Here is a 10,209-nt window from a genome sequence, read left to right on the forward strand (position 1 = left end):
TCAAATGTGTAAAATTGAGAATAACACCACCCTCCCTGCAGATTGCTGTGCAAACTGCATGAGGTAATGATAATGTGAATGGACCTGGCTCAGTACCTGCCAGAGCAAGCATTCCAAGATGCTAGTTTCATCTGAATTCAACAGAAAAAAAAAAATCTCTCCTTCTCCAGTTTGAGCCCAAAGAATTTTTTTAGCAATGATTATATTAACGAAGCCTGGACTGAAATCTTTTTTGGGATGAAGTTACTCATGAAAATATGAAAGGGATGACATCCAGTTGATGCTACTTCTTAGCACTTAAATTGCACACAATTCACTTTTAATTCTGCCTACTTTTTTTTCATCCAGAAAGTATCTCTTTTTTTTCTTTTTGTTTTTTCTTTCTTTTGAGATGCAGTCTCACTCTTGTTCCCCAGGCTGGAGTGCAGTGGTGTGATCTTGGCTCACTGCAACCCCCACCTCCCGGGTTCAAGCAATTCTCCAGCTTCAGCCTCCTGAGTAGCTGGGATTACAGACACCCACCATCATGCCCAGCTAATTTTTGTATTTTTGTAAAGATGGGGTTTCACCGTGTTATCCAGGCTGGTCTTGAACTCCTGACCTCAGGTCATCTGCCTGCCTTGGCCTCCCAAAGTACTGGGATTACAGGCGTGAGCCACTGTGCCCGGCCTAGAAAATATCTTATTAAAATGTAACTGCTGCTTTCCCCCCAGGTGCTACTGCTCAGATTTGCTTTCCCCAATTCTACCCACACTAGGGTTTGGCAATTCAACTTTCCCACATCAGAAATGTTCAAGAGCAACTAGAGGATGGCTACAGAGTCAGTAAGAGTGAAGAAACCTCTAGGTACTGTCTCTTAGCCCTTGGTGGCCTCACTTTGAGAGCCTTACCCCTCAAAATAGGCTAACAGAGCCAAGTGTAATGAGCATCTTCTAAGAATCAGGAGCCCTGGCCCTAAGTCTTTATTTTGCCAATATCTGCTGTGACCTTGGGCAGGCCAACTTGCATTTCCAGGCCTTAGTTTCCTCATCTGTCAAAGGAGAGCAGCAGATCGAATACTATCTAAGGTGTCAGCTGTCTCATTCTGGGCTCTATGACCAGCCTCGGCTGCCCAGCATCTGGCGAAGAGGATACTCACAGTGATGAGCTGGACCAGCATCCAGACTGATCTAGGTGGCAGGTGCTAGCCAGCCAGAGCTTGGAGAAGGGGTGCTGCATGTCGGCGCCCCACCAGCCATCTGAGACCGCTCTGCAGCACGACATCCAGCTGAGATCTGCCTACTGAACCTCCTCACAAAGGCTAGCTTCTCTCCTATTGGATGAGCATTGGCCTGAGGTTCTTCCTCAGCCAAGCAGAGCCTGTCTTTGTCTCCTGAGAGGCAGGGGACAGCAGCAAAATCCACCCTGCTTCCCTTGCCAGGCAAAACACTAAGCAATCGTTAGTAAATTACAATGCATTTGATGTGTAGAGCTGCCAGGAATTTTGGCTATGTTAACCAGGTACTTGGAATAATTGGATCAATCTTAGAATGTTTTCCATGCCAAGGGTCACTAAGGTAACCAACAATGTCTAGGAACCAACAAGGACAATCAGTCCCTGTGTGTAAGGACAGTTGGCCCTGGGCACCTCACCCTAGTTCTTAGCTCTGTCTTGTAGGAGCCCAGTTTCTTCATTCATTCAAAAAATATTAGTTAAGCACATATTATGTGCTCTAGGTTCTGGGGATATGGTAGTGAACAAAACAGGGCTTACATCCTATAGGTAATGACTGATTGTTGTGCTTTCTATACCCCAGGTACTGTTATAAATGTTTCTGCTTTATTTCTTTTAATACTTATAAGATCTCATATACAGTCCAAATTTGAATTTCACCAATTGTCCTCAAACTGTCCTTCACAGCATTTTCTCCCCAATCCAGAATCCAATTTAGAATTATATATTAATATTTCAGTGAGATGTCATGTCTTTTTAGTTTCCTTTAATCTGGACCAGTGCTTTAGCCTTTCTTTGACAGACATATTCATAACATACCATGTATATATACACACAGATACACACAGGAATGAACTCCAATTCTTTCTGTTCTACTGTAGGCAAGTAGTGGTACTGCTAGCCAGTGAATAGTAGGTAATGTTAGAACACCACTTCATAACCCTGAACACATAGACCAGAGGAATACATTATTACTATCCCAATTTTACACGTAAGGAAACTGAAGCCCAGAAAGTTTAAATAAGTTGCCCAAAGTTATACTACCAGAAGGCTACATGCTGTTTATTTTATTAATAACCTTTGTATGTGTACAAAGCATTTTGCGGGTTACAGATTGGATATCAGGCCATTCTATAGAATAGACAGGAGAGATGGCATATCATCACCATCTTCATCATCCCTATCTTACCAATGACTAACCTCAAAGAGGTTCGTTCAGGCTGGCTTTGTAAGTAAAGGAGCAGGGTCCAGGACAGGTCTTCCAATATATCCCTTGCAGTGTCCCCTAAGGAAAACTTGGAATGATTCAAGATCCAGCAATATGTCCCACTTCACAACTGTTGGCTATTCCAAATAGTCTTTGCTAGGGTCAGAGAGAGAAGAGTCCTGACAGGCAGCACTCTGGCAGAAGGTGGAGGAGATCTTTCTTCAAATCTCACCCCAACCACAGAGCTGATCCAATCCTGTTGTGCCCAATGGCGGCCCCTCTCACAGGGCTGGCTGCCCTCAGAATTGAATCTTCCAGGGCATGGCCTGCTGTAGGCCAGGCAGTGGGACAGCAAAGCCGAGAAAGCACAGGGCATGTGTGAGCATGGACTAGCTGGCTGATGCAGGAGGCAGGGTAGAGATGATCTGAAAGACATTCTACTCTGAGACTCTGTTATCAAGCTAAAGGGAGCTTGCTGGCCAAATGCACTACAAGCCAATATTGTGATACCAGATTTTGAGAGAAGAAAGCCTTCTTATTGGAAGTTAACTCGCAAGGTGACAGGAGTGTGAGGCTCAAATCTGTCTCTCTGTGCTGGCTTCAAAGCAGTATTTTTATTAGAAAAGGTTCAGGGCGTGGATTTTGAGATTAGGTGATTGGTGGAAGAAAAGTGGAGGTCTGAAAAGTCTCTGGGCATGCGCAGTTGTCTCTTCATGCTACCTCATGGATCACATGTGAAAATTCTAGGGGAGTTAGTATGAAACATGTCATGTAAATTCAGGCTGGTGATGTCAGCAAGCTGGTTCTGCACAGACTTGCACTGGCCATATTGATTCCAACTGATGTTAGTCAGTTACTTTATCTCATAAGCAGAGAGAGTTTCAGTGTTAACAACAAATTATTTCTTTTCTTATCTGCCTTCCTGCAAAGTCAATTATTTCTATAAGTTACTGGTTTCATTAACTTTTGAGGCACAGATTCATTTCTAATTTGACAGCCTCCTGGGTTAACAATAATAATCTGGAAAGATTCTTTCAAGAATAAGTGAGAAAATGCTGAGTAGGTGCCTGGCTCACAGTAGGTGTCTAAAAATGTGAGTGTTCCTTTCTTCCTTTCCACATATTCCTCCTACTCTCATCATTTCAACTCAGTATTTGTTTTATTGCTACATAATAGATGTACATATTTTTGGAGTATGTGTGATAATTTGATACATTCACAGAATCGAATCAAGGTTGATGGGATATCTATAATCTTTTTTTTCTTCAACTTTATTTTAAGTTCAGGGGTACATGTGCAGGATGTGCAGGTTTGTTACATAGATAAACGTGTGCCATGGTGGTTTGCTGCACAGATCATCTCGTCACCTAGGTGTTAAGCCCAGCATCCATTAGCTATTCTTCCTGATCTTCTCCCTCCCCCACCTCCCACCCCCAATGGGCCCTAGTAGGTGTTGTTCCCCCCGTGTGTCCCTGTCTTCTCATCATTAAGCTCCCACTTATAAGTGAGGACATGTGGTATTTGGTTTTCTGTTCCTTTGTTAGTTTGCTGAGGATAACAGCTTCTAGCTCCGTCCATGTCCCTGCAAAAGACATGATCTTGTTCCTTTTTATGGCTGCATAGTATTCCATGGTGTGTTTGTACTAAATTTTCCTTAGTCTATCATTGATGGGCATTTGGGCTGATTCCATGTCTTTGCTATTGGGGACAGTGCTGGAGTGAACATACGCATGCATGTATCTTTATAATAGAATGATTTACATTCCTTTTGGGTATATACCCAGTAAAGGGATTGCTGGGTCAAATGGTACCTCTAGATCTTTGAGGAGTTGCCACACGGTCTTCAACAATGGTTGAACTAATTTATACTCCCACTGATGGTACAAAAGTGTTTCTGTTTCTCTACAACCTCACCAGCATCTGTTGTTTTTGACTTTTTAAAAATTGCCATTCTGACTGTCATAGGATGGTATCTCAATGTGGTTTTGATTTGCATTTCTCTAATGATCAGTGATGTTGAGCTTTTTTTTTTTCATATGTTTATTGACTGTATAAATGTCTGGATTTGGTTTGCCAGTATTTTATTGAGGATTTTTGCATCAATGTTCTTCAGGGATATTGGCCTGAAGTTTTCTTTTTTTGTGGTATTTCTGCCAGGTTTTGATATCAGGATGACACTAGCCTCATCAAACGAGGAAGGAGTCCCTCCTTTTTAATTGTTTAAAATAGTTTCAGTAGAAATGGTACCAGCTCTTCTTTGTACCTCTGGTAGAATTCAGCTGTGAATCCATCTGGTCCTGGGCTTTTTTTGGTTGGTAGACTATTTATTATCGCCTCAATTTCAGAACTCATCATTGGTCTATTCAGGGATTCAATTTCTTCCTGATGCAGTCTTGGGAGGATGTTTATCAGTTTCTTCTAGATTTTCTAGTTTATGTGCATAGAGGTGTTTATAGTATTCTCCCGTGTTTGTTTATATTTCTGTGGGGTCAGTGGTAATATCCCCCTTATTGTTTCTGATTGTGTTTATTTGATTAATTTCTCTTTTCTTCTTTATAAGTCTAGGTAACAGCCTATCTATTTGATTAATTTTTTTAAAAAAAACCTCCTGGATTCATTGATTTTTTTGAAGAGTTTTTCGTGTCTCTATCTCCTTCAGTTCAACTCTGATCTTGGTTATTTCTTGTCTTCTGCTAGCTTTAGGGTTTGTTTGCTCTTGGTTCTCTAGTTCTTTTAGTTGTGATGTTAGATTGTTAATTAGATATCTTTCTAGTTTTTTGATGTGGGCATTTAGTGCTATAAATTTCCCTCAACACTGCTTTAGCTGCATCCCTGAGATTCTGGTACCTTGTTTCTTGGTTATCATTAGTTTCAAAGAACTTCTTGATTTCTGCCTTCATTTTATTATTTACCCAGTAGTCATTCAGGAACAGGTTGTTCAATGTAGTTGTGTGGTTTCGAGTGAATTTCTTAATCTTGAGTTCCAATTTGATTTCGCTGTGGTCTGAGAGACTGTTATGATTTCAGTTATTTTGCATTTGCTGAATGTTTTACTTCTGATTATGTGATAAATTTTACAGTAAGTGCCATGTGGCAATGAGAAGAATGTATATTCTGTTGTTTTGGGGTAGAGAGTTCTGTAGATATTTATCAAGTTCACTTGATCCAGAGCTGAGTTCGGGTCCTGAATATCTTCGTTAGTTTTCTGTCTCGATTATCTCCCTAATATTGACAGTGAGGTGTTAAAATTTGCCACTATTATTGTGTGGGAGTCAAGATCTTTTTGTAGGACTCTAAGAACTTGCTTTGTGAATTGAATCTGGATGTTCCTGTATTGGGTGCATATATATTTAGGATAGTTACCTCTTCTTGTTGAATCAAACATTTTACCATTGTATGATGCCCTTCTTTGTCTTTTTTGATCTTTGGTTTAATGTCTGTTTTGTCAGAAACTAAGATTACAGCCCCAGATTTTTTCTGTTTTCCATTTGCTTGGTACATTTTCCTCCACCCCTTTCTTTTGAGCCTATGTGTGTCTGCATGTGAGATGGGTCCCTTGAAGATAGCATACCTATGGGTCTCCTCTTTAGCCAGCTTGTCATTCAGTGTCTTTTAAATGGGGCATTTATTTAGCCCATTTACATTTAAGGTTAATATTGTTATGTGTGAATTTGATCCTGTCATCATGATGTCAGCTGGTTATTTTACAGACTTGTTTATTATTTATAGTGCTATAAGTTTTCCTCTTAACACTGCTTTAGCTGCATCCCTGAGATTCTGGTACATTGTTTCTTGGTTATCATTAGTTTCAAAGAACTTCTTGATTTCTGCCTTAATTTTATTATTTACCCAGTAGTCATTCAGGAACAGGTTGTTCAATGTAGTTGTGTGGTTTCAAGTGAATTTCTTAATCTTGAGTTCTAATTTGATTTTGCTGTGGTCTGAGAGACTGTTATGATTTCAGTTATTTTGCATATTTCAGTTATGTAGTTGCTTTACAGTGTCACTAGTCTGTGTACTTTAGTGTGTTTTTGTAGTGGCTGGTAACAGTTTTTCCTTTTCATGTTTAGTGCTTCCTTCAGGAGGAGCTCTTGCAAGGCAGGCCCAGTGGTGACAAATTCCCTTAGCATTTGCTTGTCTGAAAAGGATCGCATTTTTCCTTCTCTTATGAAGCTTAGTATGGCCAGATATTAAATTCTGGGTTGGTAATTCTTCTCTTTAAGAATGTTAAATATTGGCCTCCAATCTCTTCTGGCTTGTAGGGTTTCCACTGTGAGGCCCGCTGTTACTCTGATGGGCTTCCGTTTTTAGATGACATGGCCTTTTTCTCTGACTGCCCTTAACATTTTTTCCTTTATTTTGACCTTGAAGAATTTGATGATTATATGTCTTAGGGTTGATCTTCTTATGGAGTATCTTACTGAGTTCTCTGGGTTTCCTGTATTTGAATGTTGGCCTGTCTTGCTAGGTTGGGGAAGGTTTTCTGGATGATGTCCTGAAGTATGTTTTCCAACTTGGTTCTGTTCTCCCTGTCTCTTTCAGGTACCACAATCAGTCCTAGATTCAGTCTTTTTACATAATCCCATATTTCTCAAATAGTTTGTTAATCTTTGTTATTATTTTTTCTTCATTCTTGTTGGTCTGTCTTATTTCAGAAAGATAGTGCTCAACCTCTGAGATTCTTTTCTCTGCTTGGTCTATCCTGCTATTGATACTTGTGATTGCATTGTGAAGTTCTCATGTTGTGTTTTTCAGCTCCATCAGGTCAGTTATCTTCCTCTCTAAACTGGCTATTCTAGTTAGTAGCTCCTGTATTGTTTTATTGTGATTCTTGGCTTCTTTGCATTGAGTTACAACATGCTCCTTTAGCTCAGCAAAGTTTGTTATTACCCATCTTCTGAAGCCTATTTCTGTCAATTCAGCCATCTCAGACTCTGCCCAGTTCTGTCCCCTTGCTGTAGAGTTATTGCGTCATTTGGAGAAGAGGCACTCTACCTTTTTGAGTTTTCAGAATTGTTTTATTGATTCAGTGTCATCTTTGTGGGCTTATCTACCTGCAACCTTTGAGGTTGCTGACCTTTGAGTGGGCTTTTTGTGGGGTATTTTTGGTTTATGTTGTTGTAGTTTTCCGTTTGTTTGTTTTTCTCTTAACAGGGCGCTGACTTAGCAACCATAGGGCTGCTGTGGTTTTCTTGGGGTCCACTCCAGACCCTAGTTGCCTCAGTTTTTCCTGTACCTGGAAGTATCATCAGTGAAGTCTGTGAAACAGCAAAGATGCCAGCCTGCTCTTTCCTCTGAAAGCTCTGTCCCAGAGGGGTACTGACCTTTCCCTGGCCTGAACACTCTTGTAGGAGGTGTTTGGAGACCCCTTTTGGGAGGTCTCACCCAGTAGGGGGAATAGAATTCAGGACACACTTACAGAAGCAGTCTGGCTGCTTTTTGGTGGAGCAGGTTTGCTGTGTTGGCAGGGGTACTCTTTGTCCAGATGCCTAGACTCTCCAGAGCTGGCAGGCTTGAACAGCTGAGTCGACTGAACTGCAGATATGGAAGCCATCCCTGCCCCTTACCTTGTCCCAATCAAGCTCCCTCCCAGGGAGAGAACAGGTCTTTATAAGCCTGGCTGGAGTAACTGCAGGCTCCCCACAGGAAGGCCCCACCCAGTGAGGAGGACTTGATTGGGGTCTGCTTAAAGAGGCAGTCTGGGCACAATCTGGCTAGGCAAATGTGCTGCATTAGGGGGTCCCCTCCTTGCCCTGACCACCTGCACTCTCCAGAGCTGGCAGGCGGGAATACTGAGTTGATTGCACTACGGAAATAGTGCCCACCCTTCCCGGGGGAACTCCTTACTATCTCAGGCAGGCTCAGCCTGTTGCCCCTGGCTGGAATTCCAAGTCAGTGTGTCTTAACTTGTGAGGTGCTGTGGAAGAGGGGCATGCAGAATGACACTTCTTGGCTCCCTGGATTCAGCCCCCTTCCTAGGGGAATGTATGAACAGATCTGCTGCCTCACCAGGGATTTGGGGGCTAAAGTATGTAAAAGTCTTGGGTCTCTGTGAGTGCCTGAGTGGCTACTCTGCCAAGACTCCACAGAGCTCTCTGTATAGGACCCAAGGCCCTAGAGGTATGGGCTCATGAGGGGATCTCCTGATCTGTGGGTTGCAAAGATCTGTGGGAGAAGCATGGTTTCCTGGGCAGGGTTGCATGATCATTCACCACTTCCTTTGCTGGGGGTGGGGGTTTCTTTGGCTTTATGCTACTCCCGGGTGGGCCATTTCCCCAACCTGCTTTTCTTCATTCTCCTTAAGAATTCTCCTCTTTAAGCAGACCCCGATCAAGTCCTCCTCACTGGGTGGGGCCTTCCTGTGGGGAGCCTTCAGTTACTCCAGCCAGGCTTATAAAGACCTGATCTCTCCCTGGGAGGGAGCTTGGTGGAGGCAGGGCAGGGGGCAGGGACAGCTTCCATATCTGCAGTTCAGTCGACTCAGCTGTTCAAGTTGATTGTCTAGTCAGTCCCATTGTGAGAACCTGGATATTTCAGTTGAAGGTGCTGTATCCACTTGCAGCTTTCCTTACTCTTTGTGAGTGATGTGGGCCACAGCTGCTTCTATTTGGCCATCACCACTGCAGGACAAGCCACTGAGTAAGGGACAGGGCTGCTCACAGAGGAAACCACAAAATAGCTCATTCTGCTCAGCACCTCACTTACTACTTTGCCAGAGAGACAGGGTGAGGAGCAGATCCTGAGTGAGCTTCCCTCAATGTCTGTGGTCTCTTTCCAGCTACCTGTAGGAATCCTTGGATATCTACCATCTTAAATATTTATCTTTTCTTTTTACTATGAACATTCAAATTATTGTTTTCCAGCTGTTTTGAAATGTTCAATTGATTAATGTTAACTATAGTCACCCTACTGATCTATTGACTACCACATCTTACTTCTATCTAACTGTATATTTGAATCCATTAATTAACCTGTCTTCATTCCCCCTGTAACCATACCTTTCCCAGCCTCTGGTAACCACCAGCCAACTTTCTATCTGCATAAAATCCACTTTTATAGCTCCCACATGTGAGTGAGAATATGTGATATATGTCTTTCTGTGCTTGGCTTATTTTACTTAGCATGTTGATGCAAATGACAGGATTTCATTTTTTTTAATAGCTGAATAATGATTCATTGTGTGTGTGTGTGTGTGTGTGTGTGTATATATATATATATATATATATATATATATATATATATTTTTTATTGAGTCATCCACTAAGGAGCACTTAGATCAATTCCATATTTTGACTGTTGTGAAAGGTGCTGCAATAAATGTGGGAATGCAGATACCTCTTTGATGTGTTGATTTCCTTTCTTTTGGCTATATACCCAATAGTGAAATTGCTGGATCATATGGTAGTTCTATGTTTTCGGGGTTTTTTTTCTTTCTCTTTTTTGAGATGGAGTCTTGCTCTGTCACCCAGGATGGAGTGCAATGGTGCCATCTCGACTCACTGCAATATCCACCTCCTGGGTTCAAGTGATGCTCATGTCTCAGCCTCCCAAGTAGCTGGGATTACAGGCACCTGCCACAATGCCCAGCCAATTTTTTGTATTTTTTGTAGAGACAGGGTTTCACCATGTTGGCCAGGCTGGTCTCGAACTCCTGACCTCAGATGATGCACCTGCCTCGGCCTCCCCAAGTTCTGGGATTACAGGCATGAGCCACCATGCCTGGTCTATTTTTTAGTTTTTTTGAGGAAACTCCACAAAGTTTTCCATAATGGCTCTGCTAATTTATCTT

This window comes from Colobus angolensis, unplaced genomic scaffold (assembly GCF_000951035.1).
Source record: "Colobus angolensis palliatus isolate OR3802 unplaced genomic scaffold, Cang.pa_1.0 Scaffold36, whole genome shotgun sequence".
Lineage (NCBI taxonomy): Eukaryota > Metazoa > Chordata > Mammalia > Primates > Cercopithecidae > Colobus > Colobus angolensis.